Source organism: Coloeus monedula (assembly GCF_965178545.1).
Source record: "Coloeus monedula genome assembly, chromosome: Z".
Classification (NCBI taxonomy): Eukaryota; Metazoa; Chordata; class Aves; order Passeriformes; family Corvidae; genus Coloeus; species Coloeus monedula.
Genome location: NC_138822.1, coordinates 5,488,072 through 5,509,904, shown reverse-complemented (window position 1 = coordinate 5,509,904; position 21,833 = coordinate 5,488,072). Strand labels below are relative to the sequence as shown.

At 43.2% G+C, this 21,833-nt stretch overlaps 1 protein-coding gene across 1 annotated transcript in view; it reads right to left on the bottom strand.

Moving 5' to 3' along the window:
• The window catches only part of ZNF462 (zinc finger protein 462), an 87,914-nt gene extending 66,731 nt beyond the window's left edge, over positions 1-21,183 (bottom strand). The window contains exon 1 of the mRNA XM_082301945.1: positions 21,085-21,183. The gene's annotated coding sequence lies outside the window, so the exon portion shown is untranslated. The remainder of the gene's footprint in view (positions 1-21,084) is intronic.
• Between the last annotated feature and the right edge of the window lie 650 nt (positions 21,184-21,833).

Below are 21,833 nucleotides of genomic sequence, written 5' to 3'. Positions count from 1 at the left end.
AAATGTCACTCCTGAAAACCTCTGAAAGGAAAGAATGGACTACCTGAAAGCTTTCATGATGAAGCACAATTTTCTAGACTTCAAACTGTTACTATCCCCAGCATTTCAGCCTAGTCCGCTGTTCTAACTGTTTTAAATATCTACTACTTTGCAGGATCACTTTTTTTGTATTTTTTTTTTAATTCAAAAGGAGGACAGGACCCTCTAAGCCCACACAGGCTACAAAGCCAACACATTTCTTGAGTGAGTCACAGAGCTTTTTCTGTTCCACATTTCCTATCTTTTGCAGATACAAACTGAACAATGAGCTTTTAGGTCTGACACATTAAAAAATATAAATTACTGGTGTAGAAAACAGACAGAAAAAAAGGAAAAGTCTCTTTAAATCCTGTCAGATACCCTTCTTGTCTGACCTGTGGGATGCTTTTGTTTTGAATGGAATGGGTCCAAAATACAAAGGAAAACCCTTGCTTATCTCTTTGGGATCAAGGGTTCTCAGAGGCACAGCACTGGTGTTATTTGTTTGATACATCAAAGCAAGGTCATTACTTCAATCTTGGAAAGATCCAAAAGTCTTCTGATATGCCAGAAAAGCCAATGGCCAGTGGGATCTATGACTCTCCTGCACTGCCTGCATGGAATTTTCTCATCCCACAGTCCCTCTCTCCTAGAGCTGCAAAAAACAGGTGCCTCCATCTGGATGATCCCTGAGGCACTGACCCAATTCTCAATCCCTTTTACTTGGGGGGAAATAAACCAAAACAGAAACAAACAAAAAGCAAACCACACAAGATGTCAGACTTAGATCTAAAGATGGTGCAAATACATGTTTTGATCATTTGTCTCCTTCAGCTCAGCTCCACTGTGAACGTTCAACGACAACCCAAAGGTCTGTTGTAGTCTTTTGTGTGCAATGGATGAATTCCAAAATTCAAGTTTTGTCCACAGGAACTTCAGACATCCACTCTGCTTGACCTAAGAGATGCCTGAGAACCCAAGCACACTGCTGTCATTCATGCAAGCCAATCCTCCATGCTTCCCATGCTTCCTCTTTGATTTAGGTCACAATATAGCTGCTTTTTTTTCTTTTTTTTTTTTTTTTTTTGGCAAAAACGTTATCTGCTTTATGATTGGCACAGCGCTCTGACTTTTCAGAAAGCAGTGATTGGTCCAACTGTCTTATATCTTAAAGAGATCTATTACTAAGAAAATAATAAAAATATCCCATAAAGATAAGATCTGCCTAACATAAATTTGGTAACAGCTTCAAAGGATGCTTTTCTCAAGATCTCCAAACCTAGCCAAGATCCTCTGCTGTCCCTCCTACTTCTTGAAGAGGTGAGTATGCAGAAGACAGTGAGAGATCATTTTGCAGCCTTCACTGATACACAATTGACCTTTTAATCTCTGCTTAGTGGCAGGCTGATACTGTTCTTTCACTTTTAGACCCAAAACTTTATCACTTGAGAGAGCACTCTTTTTTTTTTTTTTTTTTGGTGAGATTTCTATGCACCCATGAGATTTTTTCCCCTTGTCCTCACACTCAGGCATGGATTGAAAGCTCACTGATCTCCTTCCACAGGACAGTTTTGGAATATAAACATTTTTGATCATCTTGTCCAAATAACACTGACTTAGTTTAGACACAGTTTGCAGCCGTGGTTGAATAAAGGAGCAATATTGTGGTATTATTTCCTGTCCCCAGTATTACTCCCTTCAGGTCAAAGACGCTAGAAACTCATGCTGGTGGTTGTTGGGACAAATCCAGTATGGCACATCCTCTGGGATGGCTTTTTAGCCTCTGCTGAGAATAAACAGAGGGAACAGTGAGGTGGATTGAGAACTGGCTGAAGGGCAGTCTCAGAGGATGTGACCAGTGGCACAGAGTCCTGTAATTAGTGGTGTCCCCAAGGCTGGATACTGGGTCTAGTATTGTTTAATGGCTTGGTATAGAGTGTCCCCTCAGCAAGTTCACTGATGATACAAAACTAGGAGTGGCTGATGCCCCAAAGTGCTGTGCTGCCATTCTTAAGGGCCTCGAGTGCCTGAAGGGATGGGCAGAGCAGGACTTTTTGAAATTCAGCAATACAGGGTCCCGCACCTGGGCAGAAATAACCCCAAGGAGCAGCACAGGCCGGGGTGATCTGCTGGAACACGGCTCTGCAGAGAAGGACCTGGAGGTCCTGGGGGACAAACAGCTGTCCCTGAGCCAGCAGAATGTCCTGGGCACAAGGAGGCCAATGGGATCCTGGGGTGCACTCAGAAGGGCATTGCCAGCAGGTCAGGGAGGGATCCTGCCCCTCTGCCCAGCCCTGGGAGGCAGCTCTGGAGCGCTGTGTCCAGCTCTGGCTCCTCAGCACAGAAGGGACATGGAGCTCCTGGAGCAGGGCCAACAGAGGATACAAATGTGATTGAGGCACTGGAGCATCTCCCTCATGCAGAAAGGCTGGGAGAGCTGGGGCTGTTTCTTGAAAAGAGACAACAGGAGGTTGGACCAGATGACCTCCAGTGGTCCCTTTCCAACCTGATCCTTGCTGTGATTCTGTGTGATTCCGCAAATTTTCACAATTGCTTTTGGATACTAAACATGCCAATCACGGCAGCCCAGCCATCACACATTTGAAAGTGTCAACACAGGCTTCCAGTCAGGAGAGTCTGATGACTTTCTGATGCGCTTTTTTTTAAGTGGGCTTCTAAAGCAGCAGCTTCGTTCCCAGTGCATGCTGATGATGGACTGTCAGCATCCTGAGGAATTAATTATGTCTCTTTTGAATTGACAGAATCTTCTAGGCTGTATGTGGGGGGAAAAAAAGGGCAGAAGGGATCTTGTGGATGGCCAAGACCAGTTGTGTTAGCAGAGATACAAATCTAATCTTCATTAACTCAAAGAAGGGAAAATAGCATGTTTGCTAAAAAAAAAATTACAGCTGTTGATTCCTGAGCCAAGGAATGCTCTATTTTAAAGAAAACTGGTTCCATATGAAAGCCTTCCAATCATGGTGCACCTAACTGCTAGCAATTTCTAGTCCCAGTGACCATGCAAAAAGGTAATACACAGAGATCTAACCAGCCAGGTTACTGATATAAATTCTACACCCCTCCCTCCAAAGGATTCATTTCTCAGCTGAAATACCCCTTGAGGCTGGAAGTCATATATTATAGTTCTGAAATGTGAAGTAACCCTCAATTCTACGCAGCTTATCAAAAATTCCTGTCCTGCTCTCACTCTTCTCACATTTCCTTGGCTTCATTATGCTTTTAAAAAGGGAGATTGCTACTAAAATCCCAGTTGGGTTAATCTGACAGCTGGAGCAAGAGAAACCACAAGAATCTCCCAAGGAGAAGGTTCTGACTGTCCCAGCAATTTCATCAGTCCAGCTCTTCCTATGCAAAAGTCCCATCAGAAGCACAACTGAGAGGTATCCCAGAAAACACAGACAAGCTATTTAGGGGACACAGGGAAAGAACAAAAGGGGAAAAAAAAAAAAAGAAAAACACAAAAAACCAAAAAGAAAAGTATAGAAAAAGTCTCAGCTAGGAGGTCATAGTTCAGTGGATTTAAAGATCCACTGAGTATCCTTCAAGGTAGGCTTGGTCTCATATTCCAGGCCTGGAACATTTCAGCAGTTTCCTAATTACAGATCAGATTTTCTATGCAGGCTACAGAAGTGAAAGTGCTCCTTCAATACCAGTAGTCCACTGCCACATTTTCCTGCTACAAGCTTGTCAGCCTGCCAATGCAGAGAACTTCTAGAACTCCTCCTTGCTCTCTTCCCACAGAACACAAAGCAGCATATTCCTTCAGAAGCCCTATTCAAACTCCCTTTCTTCTCCATGAGCCTGCATCTTTGAGACAATGGATAAGAGGAGGCGGACCACTTCCGCCATTCATTTGCTCAGCCTGCTGAAACGTCAGATCTGTCTGATCTTGCAGCAGAAGCATTATCCTTTGTTCTGATCAGGTTGCACAAATAGCTGTGCTTGTGTCAGTCGCAGAGCAGAGATTTTTTTTTTTTTTCTCCTTTTTATTTTCATGACCAGTATGATTTTCGGCTCACACAACACATTACGTCCTGCTAAAAATGTTGCAGTTTTGTTTTCCACCAGGCAGCTCTCCTACAAAAAAACTCAGTTCAGTATTGCACACTTAAGGAAGAAGGGGAAACTGCACAGTGCTGTTGCTACATGTATCCTAGACAAACGTGCCGAAATATTCCCAGCCTCACACAAATGAGCCCGTAGTCAGAAGATGCACCTAAACGGGCTCAGGTTGAAGGACTTAAGAGAGGCACGAGATGACTATGACTCCCACCACTTCTCTGAAGGTTGGGCACTCCTCCTGCCCATCAGCAGCACCTGCATGTCCTGACAGCTTACTGCATCCCACACAGACAAATCAGGCTGGGCCCAGCCCCCCCCACCACTGTGGTGACATACCTCTGCCCAGAATTCACACCTGGACTGCTTGCAAGCCATCTGCAAGCGAAGAGACAAAGGTTGGCCACTGCCAGGTTGTGTGAACACACACCGTGGAATTACTGTCTGGTGAGCAGTTCAGCTTCCAGCACACTGGGAGGAAAAACAGATCTCCACATCTACTGATAGAGTGCTGAGCTCTGAAGAGGTTACAAAACGTGGCTTTTAGCTTTCCCTTCCCCCTGTTCTACCATACTTGCTTATGAAAACAGTCGTTATCATACATCCTTCCTCTTCCTAGGGCAGAAAACCAAATCAACCAGAAAACACAGCCAGCAAGTTCTTCAGAACTTCAGCGTGTCGCAAAGCCTCGTTCAGGCTGGAGGTTGAACTTTACCTACTACCTCCAAATTCCTCATATTTTTGCCTAAGTGCAAGTATGTGTGTGAGTATTCTGTCTCTGTTATCAGGTAAAAGCTCTAATACCCATTTCTGGCTTCCAGCCAGCATTTAAAAAGGAAAAAAAATTTGCTAATCCAATGGTTGCAATGGAAAAAACACCTACCACAGGGAAAAAATCCTCCTGCCTTTAGCCAAATCTAATCTAATCTTTTCTCACAGCTGTAATATCACTCTGAATGCTTCACTACCTAACTTTAGCTTCACATACGGAGCAGGGGGAATTATTGATACAAACCTTTTGTACAAGGCCAGCCTGGGAAAAAAAAAAAAAATACGTGAGTGGCTGTGTTCAACATTCCTGAGTTTGCCATCAGAATCAATACAGCTCCATGAAGATACTGCCATTTTTAGTAACTACGTCCAAAACGCAACAGCATTATATGATTTCTGTCTCATAGAGGCTTTGACGTTCCATCTATTATCCCAGTCTTGCTTTAGCACATATTTTATAATAGAATGCGTTCCAGGAGGCATATGGCAATAGAACTAGGTCAACCATTAACCAAATAACAGGAAGCTGCTCTGCAGAGCACACCCTTCAAAGCTTGCCTAATGAGCTGGCTCTTCAGAGTGTGTCCTTCAGTAAGGTGGAAGCTTACTGTTCCATGGGATTTTCCTTAAAGACACAAGGTCGCCCAGGGCAGGTGACTTATGGACATGACAGACTCTGAAGAGCCATCCTAGAAGTGTAAAAGCATCTGGGTCAGATTTTGATATGAAGAACAGTCCACGGTCACACCTGGGACATCAAACATCAGGAACCAGCTCCAATGATTCCCTTATCTTATGTGAGAGCAGAGCCCGTTCCATCATTAATCTGCTCCCACAACTTCACAGGGAAAGAGAAGAGCCTCTGTAGAGTTTGTAGGGAAGGATACCATCACTAGATAAAGATTTAGCATCTCTCTGTCCAGATGAGTCAATTCCAAACTCTTTCAAGGTTTGGGAGAAAAAAGGGCTGATACTAAGCCTTGCAAGTCAGTCTTTGACTAAATTCTTTGAGAAAGCATGTTTGCTTTCTCATTGATCTCGTTGAGATACATGGATTTAACATCATCTGCCAAATCCAGTAGAAAAGGAAGTCCATCATAATTGCTGATATCTTCATTTGTTCCACCTCAATCTTACCAAGGGCCTCCACTAAATATCACATTCCACACTTTTAAGCAACCGCAGGTGCCCAAGCTTGAAAGACAAGTTTTTAGGACTGAGAAGCACCAGGCACCACAGAGGAGAATCCATGAGTAACATGGAAGTTAGAAAAAGTTCTGACTCATATTATACTGTCAACAAAGCAGTAGAGATGGCCCGATCCAGTTGTTTTTAGACAAATAAAAGGTGAACACTTGCCAGCACCCTCATTGAGAGGAAGTTTGCATACAGCAGCCACTGATACCCACCACATAACTGTTGCAATAACATGGTAACTCAACAGCCACGTAGCACAAAGCACTGTGAACTTTTCAAATTCAAAAAAGACACCATCGAGCTATGTGACTACAGCTAAATCTTCCCACTAAGTATATTGGGATACTAATATTAGTTTTCTACACTCTCATAAAAAATGGATACAGTCTCTTATCTCTTTATCACAGTCTTCCTTCTGGACAGTATCTCTACGAAACGAAACATTCAGAGATCCTGAGGCCATTATTTAGCCAAACAAAGCAAACAGTAAAAAAAAAAATCCTCTCTACACTATTACCAGGGGTAGGCTTGTATTTCTCCATAATTTAAAATAGGAATGAGTGCTGTAAACATTATATATATATATCTCTCAAGAGTTTCCCCAGTAATTCACATCTATCCTTGTGACAAAAATAAAAGGCAAAAAGCCCATGTCTAACAGACATTCTTCTACTAGAGCCTCCATAACTGAGAACTTCTCTGCAACCAAATCTTTGTGAGGTGGGAACTCAGGTCCATCTTTCTGGTGGTGGATCCTGCTGGTTTACCAGACAATAATTCCAGTTCCTAATTACAGACACAGGAAATGATAAGGCATCCATGATGACTGAGAAAACAGTCAGTGTGTGTGATCATATGTCCCTGCAGATTGCTTTGTATCTTAAGCGACAGCTCCTTGCTGAAACAGGCTAACTCAGTGGAAGACTGCCAAGCATGCTGTGGTGAGATTATCATCTTAGTAGTTATTTATAATAAACTATCTTCAGCAAGTAGCACCTTTTTCAGTAGGAAAAAGTCAAGGACAATGCATTTTCTTCGCAGTACAGAGATGGTGTATGAGAAAACGTGCAGACAATTATCTGGTGGCATTGTTCATTTGCATATGAAGAAGAACCTCTGATGAACATTCCTCCAGCATGTTCTGAAAACTGTTCCAACGCCACTAGAAAAGGCACAAAACAACCAGCCACTACAAAATACAACCTGCAATGGATATTATGTGGATAGACAGAACAGGGTGGCCATACTTTATTTTTAAAAAATCTTTTGATTTGCCTGCATCCCTAACACTTGTGATGATGAAACAGCCACACCATGGCATATCTATGGAACCAAGAGAGAGTTCTGCCCTGAGAGATGGTGTTCAAGTCTCAGATAACTCCTCAGTGCCACTTCTTTGCAAGAGCCCTATGCAGAAGTGCCAGAGTCCCATAGCTCCAACCAAAAAATCTGAATGGGGCCAGTGGGGCAGTTTTAAGGATGGAGTTACTGCAGAACAGAACAAACAGTCTTCACACACAAGCCATGTTTTATGTGCATCCCCTCCTCCCATCACCAAGTTGCAACTGGGAAAACATACCTGTGGGCTGACTACTCCCACACTCCCACTCCAGTTCTTAGGAACACATGAAGGAAGTCATGCTTCTGCAGGGCTGCCACGGAACGGTGTCTAAGACAAGGATTCATTCAAGGGGATCTGTAATATATTCTCTGAAGATCCTGCTGAACAGGCAATGGAAGCCATGAGAGCTCTGATTATGAAGTTCAGCTCTGCTGTGTCCATCAAGAAGCAAGCTCTGGTATTCTGGAGTTTCTCAAGCTGCAGCTACAGGAAGGTATCTCCAAACGGTATGGGTGGAAAAAAACCCTAGACCAGTTGACCAGTGTGTGGCTGAGCTGACAGAAGACATACCACCAGATTTTTTAAGTCCATTGAATGCTTAGCAAGCTTATTTAGAATCTTCTTTCTGCAGATTTAGATAGACATGTAACAATATTTGGCTCTTAAAAAAAAAAAAAAAAAAAAATAAAGGGTGTCATGGCTTTAGCCAAATAGGACAAAGGCGTTCTAAAAGTGCATTTCTGCTAAAAAGAAAGCAGGAACAGTTACAGTAGCTTCCTAGAGTTTCTGAGTAATTACAGAGTTTCAAGGTCTACACAGTATCACAGCATTCCATACCTTCTGCATTTCGCAGCTGCAGTTCAACGCTCCCAAATGGTTACAGCTTTTGAACAAACTGTGTCTGCACTAAAGCCAAAAGGATCTACAGTGGAGCTTCATCGGAAGCTCAGGACTTGCACATGACTGAACGCTTCTCTTTCTCCAGCTCTGCTTAGCCCTTCAGCCTCCCCCCAGCCCCTTTTATAATCCATCTGACGTGCCTTTGGAGTGCACTTCATTGCTTTGTGTTTGGTTTGTTTTTTTTAAAAAGAAACATACACACAAAAACCCAAAAAAAACCCCCAAAACAAAACCAAGGAAAAAAGCCCCCAGAGGTTCAGAAAGAGAGGAAGAAATGGAGCCCTGCTGGGCTGAAGTTTTCAGATGACAAAGCAGAAGATAGTCGTTTAATACCAACTATGAAAGCAGCACAAAAGGACAAGATGCAGAAGGGGGGGAAAAAAAATCTATTTGGGCTTCCTGCACTGGCATGAAATGGCTGCTTTCCTTCTTACTGCCAGCTCCCATGCTTCATGTTGACATTACACATCCTGTGCTGTAGATCCACCCCCATGCTGATGCTTGCCCAACAGAATTATCTCCTGCGTCACAGCAGTGGTAACAGAACTGCTGGCTCTGCAGATCCCAGAGCACCATTTCAACGCTTAATACATGCAGCAACTGGACACACCACCAGATATTCCGGGCTGGTTTATGGCACTCTCAGCGCTGTACTGCTTTGCCTAACCTTCTGTTAACCAGATGGTCTGCTCTCCCCTTGGGACCAAACCATTAAACTTTATTTTATTAATTTCTACCGAAACGCAGGGATGGTTTGGAGCACTTGTATCTGGTTTATCTCCAACAGGGTTGCTAAGATGGAAATGGCCTAAAAATAACTGGAAACGCTGCTTCACACCAACAGAGAACAAGATCTCTTGGAGTAAATATTTAAATGATCTTCCAGATGAGCCACCACAGCAGCATGAACCACATGGATGGGAACTTGCATTATGTACACACACGCAAAGGTACACGCTCCTGTCACTGTGGATGGACCTAGGTTGCCTTTTTCCTGATCCAAAACACTTTTGTCTTCAACAAGCCATTACCATATTAGTATCTATTCAAGCCAATGCCTTAATTAAGAAGAAAAAAATGAGGCAAAATGAGGGCTTCCAAGATCACCACAGTTAATGATGGGACTCCAGAATGCATGAACATCATCCACAGGAATCACACCAACAGGAATGTTCTCACTAGAACATCTGCAAAGTCACGTGAAATCGTACTTCAGGGACACGCCAGCACTAATTGAAGTCAAAGTTGAGTATTTATAACATTCATACTCCTACTGTCAAAATAGAAAGAGTGAGAATGAAAGAAGGAGCACATGAATGAAAGTGAAAGAATTATCTCATGCATATGCTTCCGCTGAATCTTGCAAATCTGCTACAGCCATGCCCTCACATGCAACCACAAATGAGCATCTCATGTATGTAGGTGGAAGCTGTTGAAAGTTAAGGGCATCCTCAATTCAAGATGTAATTTTCAAACGCCTCCCTGAAAGCTCCACAAGAATTACTCCACGCAGCTAAGGATCTGATCTTCAAATGTTTACTCACACAAGTAGCTGCAGTGAAAACTCAGAATCAGAGCACAGCGACTATTCACATGAATGAGCTCTTAGAGCACAAGGGCTTTAGCTCCCATCATCTATTATCTACCAAATGCACTACGGTAACATGAAAATGCAGCAGTGGTGAGGCCTGACCTCTTAAAAAGCCTTTGTTAACATTCCTAAAAGTGGCAGTGAGCAGTTATGAAATAAATAAAGCGCACATGCCTGCACACTCAACAAAATCCCAGGAATGTAAGAAGAATCCTGTAAAAGTTGCAGTTTTGCCGTCTTCCAAAGGAAATAGGAAGCAAATCCACATAAAATCTAACTATAACAAATCATTAAAATCTGTTCTTCATGGCTACCACCACAGTGCAGTGCTTTGAGAGCACGACTGGATTCACTGCTCAGATTGCTGCACGCATAAATTTGTCTGAGACTGGAAATTATCAACCTAAAGCTCCAAATCTCTGCAGGCTGGGGTGTCACTCAAAGAGGACGGCACTGCCACTATCCAACTTCCTACATGTGACTAACTTCTTCACAGCACCTGGGCAGCTAAAATGTTCTTGTGGTCATCCATTACTAAAAGTCTTACTGAGACATGAATAACCCTCCAATCTGGATGTCAACAGATCAGCAGGTATTGCCTTCAGCTCATAAGCAGACTGCTTAATTCACCTGTAAAGAGGATTAGATGTCTTCAGCACATCAAGGAAACAAGCATGAGAACAGGCTGTGTGACATTTTAGCTCCATCTATCTTTAAAATTTCCCCAAAGAGCAAGATTTTTTTTTTTAATGTCCCATTTAAGTTACTAACTCATCATCATATGACTGGCCTCCACTGCTATGACATACAAAACTTCAGTATATGGTGACAGGCCCCCTAGAAAGTCATTCCACAACCTGAAACATCATCTACCCTTCAAACACACTAAAAATAGATTCCTCACCCCCTTGAGGTCTCAGCAGCCCATCTGATATTACAGTACAGTATTAACAAACCTATGTAGACACGAATTCTTAAAATAAATATCTTCAGAGATAAGACCAGAATACCAGCAAGCAAACTATATTCCTGTGCACCACTGGTGAACCTGTGGAAGCACTGAAGAACCATGGAGGGCAATGACCATTCCACGTTCATTTTGCAGGAGCACAACTCGTGCAACCTTTGGTCAACCTGCCTGACACCTTGCCAAGCAGCTTCTGATTGTCTGAAAGACATTTTCTGAGTACAGCCTCAGCAGTTTTTTTATGTGGTTGCTTGGGAAAATCTTGTCTTCCCTCCCCAGCCCCTGCCCCACGGTGGGAGGAGAGCAGCACATTTGTAGAGGGCGTGGAATGGAAAATTCATAGTAGTGCTTTATCACCTCTGCAATCTGATCCTTTTAGAATAATTCAGGTTTACTCATTTATTCATGCAAAGACCCAAACACACTGACTCACTCTCTCAGCGGTCCCAGTGAGTAACAGTTATGTCCTTGGAGCCAGAGATTTCAGGTCTCACACATGCACGGGGTGTTCTGGCAGGAGAAACCCACATGCTCTTGAGCAACAACAGCTTCTTCTCAAACCTACCAGGATGGGAACACACCAGGAGCCAGCACCACTGAAGGGTTAAACACACCCATCCTGCAAGCCCCGAGGTGCCATTCACCATCTATGCTGAGAAGAATGTGGCCTTGGGTCACATTTACCTACAGAAGGGCTGCTGGAGTGCTCCTCTGCCCAGGCCCTGGTGCTGTTGCACACTGGGCTGTTTCACACCATCTGCTTGATCACAGACAAGAGAACTTGGCCTCTAGGTGACCTGACAGAGCTGAAAGCTGATACGCTTTCTCCCCACTGCCCTCCCCCAGCAAAGATAAAAGGTCATTTAGACCAAAAGAAACCTGTCCACACTGACTTGAAGTTACATTAATTCAACTTTTGGGATGCACTCCTGGCCAGGAACCCAAACCCTTTCTCGCAGGGCTGCAAGCCACAGCCATATGACGGGGCAGGAACAATTCAGCAGTCAAGGAGCTAATTAACTAGGCTGAGAGCTGTCTGGCTGCTCTCAATTTTCCATCAGCCATTTGTTACATTTTTTTATACTTGTCAAGCTATTTAGAAGCTGAGCAGGATAGAAGCAAGGCTTCAGAGCCCGCCAGTCCTGGAGGTCCCACAGCCAGGAGCCAGAGCCACCCAGCTGTAGACAGAAGGGAGGGGAAAAACTGAAATGCAAAATCAGAGCTCCCAATCAAATACTGAGAGAAATAATTCCGAATTTCTTCACACTCAAGTTTTATTTATTTATTTGTTTTCACAGCGCCACTTGTCTCACAACACAGAAGAAAACAAGAAGATGACTCCGTTGGCCACCGTGCCTTCCAAACTTTGCTGCATCACCAACTAAGCAGATACTGTGAATATATGTATTTGTCCATACTCACCGCAAGCAACAACACACTTGAGAAGACAGGATCAGTCAGAATTACAGCAGTGACACAGAAACAAGGTGGCAGGTAACCACATCTCATATCTCAAGCGCCTGCCAAGAGCAGGGCAGGTCTGCTCCAGGCTGACACACCAGAACCACTCATGAAAGGAGGCTTTTCTTATCTTGTTTTGTTTTGTTTTAACACACACAGCAACAGAATCCAGCACCAGGGTCTTAATTTCCAATATGGCTGTTAAATCCTAATTATGCCTATTTTACTGGGTAGGGGGATAGATGGTTGAAGGAACAAAAAAAATTAAGAGCAAGTTTCAAGGGCTAGACAGCAAATCTTTGGTCTCCTTACAAAGAGCCTCATGTCCACAAATCTAGCTGAGTCTGACTAGAACTGAAGAATCCAAGTCTGAGTTAAAATAAATAAACATCCATGGGCCTCTTAAGTTCTCTCCAGAAGCAGTTTGCTCAACTAGAGATGAGTACTCATCCTTGACTCACTGCAGCCCCCTCAAGACCAGCACTCCTCAGGCTGTTCCAAGTTTAGCCCAGACTGCAGTTATCAGTTTGTTTAACAAAAACATAAAACTAAAGATTAAAAAAAAAAAAAAAAAAAGGAAATGACAAAAAAGTTGTTAAACAATCACCACTGACATAAACCACTTTCACCAATCCTTCTGGAATTTCTGACCTAGGATCTATTTCAGCTGCCCTAATATCAACAAGAGGGAGGCAGAAAGGAAAAAAACAAACCCTTTTCAGCATCATCAGCCAGCTGAATTCTGACTTTTGGGCCACAGCAAGGCCTTTATTAATGATCCCTTTCCCAGCTGCACACTCAGTTGAATTCTCCAGCATGTCAGTCATTAGAAGGTAAATGGACCACCCTCCACATCACCATCATGCTTGGACCAGAATCTTCCAGCACAAGTAGTCTCCCCTTAGCTTTGCTGTTTATTTGACAAATACGGAGAAAATTTTAAAAAAGTGTGCCTGCTGGAGCACAGGTTCCAAGCGTCACATGCCCCCATCCTGTTCTTTTCTTTGAGAGGTCTGGGGACAGTGTGTGGGAGGAATGTGTTTGCCTGGCTCCTGTGATAAGTGGCCATTGTGCTTTGAAGCATTTGCATGACAACAGTCCAACCCAGGATGACCCATCTTCTTCCCAAAAGGAATATCCTGTGATGCCTTCTTTCCGCAGCAGCCACCGATACCACCCCGAGCCACTGTTTGAACCTAAGAGCTGCAGGCGGAAAGGAAGGGTTTGCTCATCCGAGCAATGCAAAAGAAGCCCCCATTGTCCTACCAGGCCACGGAAACACTGACCACATGTGCATCAGAAGATTCCATTTTTAGCATCTTTCAAAACAAAGTCTTCTCTTTCACATTATCACAAGCACACTGAATCCTCAGTCTTCCTATATCATTCTCTGCAATGTCTGCTTTGTTTTGTCTTGAAAAATCGTTCTCTCCTGCCTCTCTACCCCATGCCATTGCTCTGTTAGCAGCAAGTTTCCACTGCACATAATTACGGCATGCTTTAGCCTACTTTTTTTCTGTTTGCTGAATAGCTCTGCCTATTTTCTACTTGTGCTGATGCTACCATTTACTTTTCCTGACGCTCTAATCCTTGTATCCTTTGAAGGCCTGACTTCCTCCACACCATGACAGCAGCTGGGGTTCTCAGGCCCCTTTCCAGACCTTTTTAATAGCAACAGTAATGCCACTGATGAACATCCTACTTCCTAATCTTCAGGTCAGCATAGAGCCTGCATCTGTAACAAGTGCTGCAAATACACCACCCAGGGCTGCTGAGCACCCATTATCTAAATGACTATCAAGTTATTAATTGCATATTCCTGGAACTGGAAGGAGAAGGAAAAACACAGCCACATAATGCAAGCACTTAGCTTCTTCACACATAATCCCAATTAGAAGGTCTTATTTTCCACCAGGAAGTAACAAGTGACACACTTCAGGAACTGAATACTTAATATAACTGGTTTAAAACTAATAGAAGTAGCCCAGTGAATCAAGTGCTTTCTCAGAATTATTCGTCCTAAACACACACTGGCCTTGCAATGATTGCTACCCTAATAAGCTCTAAATAAATCCTTCCTAACCACTCAGTACATTGATGCTGTGCCTACAGCTCTTTATGCTGACATTATTAAACAAGTATTCTTAAAGAAATTGCGTTTGACTCCACTCAAGAACAATTCCTGAACATCCTGAGATCTCCTGTTTCCATCTTCCTTCAACTGACAGCTGAACTAAACTAAATTAATTGCTTCTCTTGATGGATCTTACCATCTTCTACCTAAGAAGCTGATTTTAGCCCAAGCCAAAACCCCTAGACTTCCCCTACTTCCCCTAGACAGCAGCTGTGGAGGTCCATCATTATACCACCAAAAAATCCAGCCAAAAACGATGAGACTTTTGATCAAGGTAAAATATAATATACAGCACTGCTGCTAGGTCTGTAACAGATGTCCTGAAAACCAACAGATCTCCAGAAATGACTGCTACAGAGCAGTCAAAACCAATGATAAGGGAAAGCTCTTTCCCAAACATTGCTCAAAGAATAGTTCCTTCAAGTATTGATTAGGCCAGGATATTTTGAGTTACTGCAGTAACATATGTTGCCTCAAGCTGACCAAAGCAACTGTACCAAGATCTTCAACTCCCAGAGAGCTCAAAAGAGCACAGGAAAAAAAAAATATAATTATATTGTACTTAAAATTGTATTCAACTATAGGGCACTAGACACAAAGATTCCCCTTTCCTCATCTCAAACTCTCTCCTCTCCTTCAAATCCCTTTAGAGATGTATTTGTGCTGCAACTTCTGGCACGGCTCAATAAAGCTCAAGAGATGAGGGGCAGACTTTTTAGTTCTTTGGCATTGTTTTTAAAGTTAAAAGAACAAAACTGAATAGAACCCAAAAACAGTCTCACGTGCTTTTGTATTTACCTATGTGCTGAACTTCCCAAGCACAACCTGAAAGCAGAAGAGTACTTCCAAAACTCAAGACAAAACTGAAGAGCACATTCTATTAAACCTGGTCCTCTTAGTTTGGAAACTTCTACTGATGCCCTTTTTTTTTGCTACAACCAACAAGATAATTATCATAAGTCGATCTATCTCCCTTCCTCCCCCCTTTTCTTCTTTCAGCACTGGCATACAAACCATGCTATTTTAACTTCTTTCCTGTTCTCCCAGTTCTTCTGGAACATTTTATTTTCAACAGTCAACTCATTTGGAGAAGTGCCACGCTGAAGTTCAACCGTTTACAATGTTAACTGTGTCTCTGCCAGCAGCTGAGGACTTGCATCACACCTCCTTCTCCAGCACCTCTTGATTAAACAATTAAGAGTTCCTCTCTCTGAGAAGTCAGATGTTTAAGCAACCTTCACTCTCATCATCTCATCTTGTCCTAATTTTTTTCCCCCCCTCAAAAATTATTCTCACTCTCTGAAGAGTAAGATGGCATTTCTCATTCTCTCCTCAACTAACACTTAGCAGACCTCCTGCTCACCTCCTATGGGCCCACAGATTTCTTGGTTATTTAGTGTTCTAGAGTGAAGCAGCTGTTTGACAAGCAAGCAAGCATTTGAACTGATGAAGTTCAACATCTCTGCTGAAGCCAGCAATTAGAAGTTCATACTTGAACACATCTTGGATCAAGAATGCACCTTAAGCAAATCATACAGTTCTGGCACGGGTAGCAGACCATATTCATCCAGAACAAGTTCACAAAAATATATAATCTTTAAAGTAGAGAAATATCTGTTAAGAGTCAAAATAGAGAAATATATGATGTTAAAGGAGAATTTCCATTATTTTTCTCCTACAATGGATTGGAACTGTAACAAAATATAAGGAAAAAAAATACACATGAAAGGACACAGACATCTTGGCCTTTGTAGACCTTTCCTGATCTGTGAAAAACAGGACCTCCTTCCTCTATTAGCAGCTTCTTCAGATCACTATTTCACTGGGGACTTTTGCATTTGTCCCTAAGTTTGCCTGGTGAAGCTTCAATATGGGACAATAGTAGTTAATAAACAGTACGCAACTATTCACCAATTTCACACTTTTAAGTCCTTTTTATGCGGTTTCTTACTTCAAAGCAGTGTTGTTCTGCCCAATTAAGGAAATTATCCACAACACCACACAGAGAAAGTGTTACAGTAAACTGAGGTAATCTCAATTTATGTTGTAACTCCACACATGTTGCTTGGAATAACGGGAAAACCCAGTAAGAAAAGATGATTTACACAGGGTTTCTGCGAGTTCCAGATTTCAAGAGACATCTTTTGAGCTCTTCTGAAGTAACCTCCCTCAAACTGTAAGTTGTACTATTATAAGACTTAAGTTCTTCCCATTTCCTTTTTAAGGCTAAAATTAAACTTGCCCATTCCTTGGGGCCCAGAGGAACATCTGCCAGATGTCCAGACATCTATGTTGAACAACAGTCATCTACTTGTCAACTCTCTTTTTAATCATCCTTTTATCGGTCTTCATAAAAGTCAGTCCTCTTTTAAGTCAAAGTTCACAACACTAAGAAATTTGTTATAAAGGTTACTGGATTGGAATAATCATATTTTTATCCGTTTCCACTTGCAGTTGCCCTGCTTTCCCTTTCCATCACCCCATTATGTCCTCATATTCTTCACAATCTTAAGCACATACAATTGTATTTTTAGTTTTCCTTTTGCAACAAAATAGTATTTTTAATTACAGAAGGAAATTGTAAACATGACATCTTAAGTTTCTCATCAACATAACCTGGTATGAAGCTAGTGAAAATATGAAAGGAAATCAAGTAATTGTTTACATATTTTTAAAGTAGTGGTTCATAGGCTATGTCTAATAGGTGTGAGAAAAGTGATTAAGAAAAGCATATTTAAATACTGGAGAACAAGGTATCAGTGCTTATTCTTTCTGTTAGAGCTTGCACCAAGAAAAGGTTCTGTGTGCCCCAAACCAAAACCAATTGAAAGCCATTGTCTGAATGAAGAAATTTATGCCTAATTAGGAGAAACATCCATGTCATCACCATGGCATGAATTAAGATCTTCTCTCTGGAGCTTCTTTAAAAACCAATGGGTTTTCAGGTTTTTCTTATTTGTTTCTTTGTTTGTTTGGGATTTTTGGGGGAGTAGAATTGTCTTGTGTTGTTTTGGCTGGTTTTTAGGTTTTTTTAAATAAAAGTTCTTCAGCTAGTATTGTAATAGCAAGGTGAACTTCAGTCTGTGTGAGCAGAACTACAGCAAGAAACACCATTAACAAGAATATAATTCTCTGAAGAGGTTTCAGTCTCATAGGGAGGAAACCCAGAAAAAAAAAAAAAAAAAAAAAACCCAAACAAATAAACAAACAAACCATTAAAACACCACCATTCTCACTCCAGCTCAAACTACTGCAATGTTGTTTGGTTTTCTAGGGTGTAAGAGGCCCTCCCATAAAGATCCTGATCTTAAATCTCAGCGTTGTTCTTGGATTGCACATGCCACGTTCAAGGGCAGTGTGTCTGCAGGGCACGCCGTAGTGCCAGCACTGGGCTGACCTCCCCAGAAGTAAGAGGAGAGATTCACAGCTCTCTGTCAGAGAGCCACAAGCACTCTGCATACAGTCCATATAGGGGATGGATATTTGGGATCTGACCCAAATAACCAAAGGTCAGTGGGCAAATTTTCAATTTTTCTTCAATGGCTGATTTAGACCTGTGCAGAGACTGAAAAATGCATCAAAGAATATCACCTCAGGGGGGGAAAAAAAGAAAACCAAAACACCACAACAACAGCAGAAACAAACAAACAAAACCCCAAAACCAAAAGCAGTTAACCTCTCTATTTGTCAAAATATAAGATTAAACATACCTGAAATGGTATGTTCCATGGCCCTCTTCTGAAAGATGGAGACAACCAGAGTATCTCAGTAATTTGGGTGACGCATCAGCAACCAGAACTTAAGAAATGCACAGTTGATAAAGCAATATCCTTGCACAGCATATTAGATTACACATTAAAACATTTCTTCCACAGCAAAAATAAAACAAGGGCATTGATTTTAACGTTTAAGCCGGATCTCAAGTTCATCACCCGTCACTGCAATCCTCAAATCTTTCTGGTTTTTTGCACATCTGGGATCGTGTTCTGATTCACATTCACTGGTCCCCATCCTGCCACTTAACATCTTTCCATATTTGTTCTTAAATCCCTCAGAGTAACCAATGTATGGACATTACTCACACCTTCCCATGGAGCTGTGCCTTCAAGCTCAGCAGCACTGCACCCTGGTATCCCCCTCATGCATTTCAGGATGTATTTTGAACTTATTGAGGAGCTGCATCTACTGTGCAGCAGACGTGCATTTTTCAGCGGGTGGGAAAAGATCCGAGGCCTGCTTTGGGTCTACTCAAAATCGCTTCAGATTAAAAGGTGGGTTAAAAACAAAGCACACAAATTCCTGCTCAACTGCTATCTCACTTTAAAGATCTCAGGTTTCCATAATGACATTAAAATCACAGTAAGAATGTTGCTGTAAGTTTTCAGGAAAAAAGAATATTTTATGACACCAAAAAGACAGCTGTGAAAACTGTTTTGCTTTTTCCAAGAGAAATTATGTATGTTATGATGCTCTGAGGAACCTACTAAACGCTTGCCAGTATCACTTTAATGCAACCTAGTGAGTGGAGAGAAATATTCCATCTTAATTTAAAACACATCCAAAAGAAGGAATGCTCTTGAAAATGAGATGTTAAAAATCCCAAAAAATTAGGCATCAGCACCTAGGAAAAAAAGAGACATTTCATGATACCCTCTGGAAGAACCTGAGCAGCCTCAAGCTGCATGCACTTACCTCCAAATGCTTTCAGAAATCTATAAATATATGCTTATATACACTATTTACTTGGCCAACTGATCAACCTCCAAAATCCTGTGGTCTTTAACCAAAGAAAAATATCTAGAAAGGTGACCTCCGCATGAAAGCATCAGAGAAAAAAAGCCTGAGGATGTGTTTCTCTGTGTGAAGGAGAATCTGAGCAATTTCCTCCAATCCTCATTTCCTGATAGCATGAAGACAGCGAGAAGACCCATCACAATGTTGTGCATTGAAAAATCTGAAGGAAACCTTAGGGGAAAAAATCATGATTAAGCCAGCTCCTGCCCAGCAAAGCCTCAAAACATGGAGAGACATCCACAATGTTAGGAGCACTTCCCATCTCAGCTTTGTCTACTCTCTCTCTCCTCCATTTTCTGGTGGAGCTAGAGAACATGACATGGCTTACCTGACTCAGATCACAGCTCTCTGCCAAACTAGTCACTTCCTCTTAGACATGCAAGCAGCTTCATGAGACAAACAGACCCCCACAGACGCGCACACAAAAGCAGGAGCAGAAAGCACTCAAAACTTGAAGGTCTTTCCCCTTCCAAACACCAGAAAAACAAATGAAACTTTTCCCTTTTTCTCCCCCAAAAGAGGGGAGGTGAAGGGAGGGGGAAGAAATCCTATCAGATCACAACTACATGAAGCTCCAGGAGGATCTCTCTGTGTGGAGAATAGAAACCACAATGCTGAGAGGAGCCGGGGGGGACGGGGGGGGAAGGAGAAGGTTACTCCAGAAGACATAAAGAGCCTGTGGACCGTGTGTGTGCATGTGTGCGAGAGCGAGGAGAAGCTTTGTGTTGTGGAGCCTGGACTGGAACCAAAGCAGACAGCTTGCAAATGGAGGACAGGGAGATAAAGAAAGGGAAAGAGGGGGAGAGATAGGGAGAAACCTGCTCCGGGTGGGTTGAGAAAGGGGCAGGGGAGAAAGCGCCTTCTCCCTTGCCTGGTTTAAAGGTAGGGACATCGGGGAACTGAGCAAGTAGAAGTGGGCTCCTTCCCCTTCCTTTCTTCCCTTCTCGCTCTCTTTTCTCTCAAAGGAGAGCACAAGCGTGTGTAATGGCTCCTGCTCTCCAGCTGAACGCTGTCCTCCTCCAAGCCACCTCCTGCGGGCACCAGCAGCCCCCCAGCCCCGACGCCGCCGGGGACCCCCGCATCCCAACTCCAGGAGAGCCGCGGTGGAGGCACCACCGCCGGGGTGAGGGACCAGCCTCGCCAGCGGCGAGGAGGGCAGCGAGAGGGGACGAGGAGAAAGAGGAGGAGGGGGAGAGTGCCTGGGAGAGAGAAAGAAAGCAAGAAAGAAAGAAAGAAAGAGAGCGAGAAAGAAAGAAAGGAAGAAAGAGGTCACCCGATTGCCTGGGTCGTGCCAGCACGGAGCTTTTCTCTCCTCCGTGTGTCTCCCGTCTCTGATCCAAGTCCACACGCACAGCACCATCCAGACCTCGCACACACACACATATCCTCTCAGGCACCCCCCACCCCGAAAGCTCGGCTGGTATCTCACTTATCTCCCCATATTTCCCCCCCACCCCCCCGTAATGCAACAACAAAAAATTAATTAACCGCCTTCCTCCTCCTCCCACCACCACCACCACCACCACCAGCACCTCCTCCTCTTCTCCTCCTCCATGCAAGAGACTTCTCTCTCAAACAAAACACCCCGCTCTCGCTCCCCTCTCTTCTCTTTCTTTTTTTTTTCTTCCTTTCTTTCTTCCTCCTTCCTCCGTTGACCGAATGAATGGATTTCAGAGGAAGGTGGTGGAAAGAAAGACAGACATAAAAGACCAAACAAAATAACACACGCACAGACACACACACAGACACACACAGACACACACACACACAAACGAGAGATGATCTCTCCAATGCCAAACCAGAGATGGGTTTTAATTGCAAGAACTTACAGGAGCGTCCCGGCACTGCTGCTCTTGCTGCTGCCTCCTCTCCTCTCCTCTTCCTCTCTGCCTAGCTCTTCTTGTTATTGTTGTGGAAGTTGTTTTGTGAGTCTCATGTGCTCCTTGCCAGGTCTCAGCAATGGAGGATCGCCATCTTTCCCTGCTTTTCCCCCCCTCTCTCTCTCTCCCTCTCCCTCTCTCTCTCTCTCCTTCACTGGTTTGCTGCAGCTGCAGATGACCTGAGATATCCGTCTCTCTCTCTCTCTCTCTCTCTCACCCTCTGTGTCTCTCTCTGAATAATGAGCAACCAGAGGGAGAGAGAGAAAGAAGACAATCTCCTCTCCTACCACACAAAACGCAAGAGCACCAGGGGGTGCAAGAATCCTTTCTAACAACAACAACAACGTGTAGGGGAAGAGGAGGAAAAAGAGAAAGAAAAGAGAAGAAAAGAGAGGAGGAAAAGGCAAGAAGAAAGAGGAGGGAGGTGGAAGAGGAGGGGGGAAAGCAAGCAAGCGAGAGAGAGATCCAGCAGGCAGACAGATGGAGGAGAAGATGGTAGTGATAGAGGAGGAGGTGTTGAAGATGAAGGAGATTAAGAGGAGGAAGGTGGTAACAAAAAGTTAAGGTTTGGGACACTGAATCACTCACAGGCCAGGGAGGAGGAGAAGAAGGGGGAAAGATCTGAAGATCTTCCCCTTCCAAGCTGTTGCCTTCACAAAGCTTGCTGTGCAGGAGCACTCAGCAGCTCCTGCGATGCT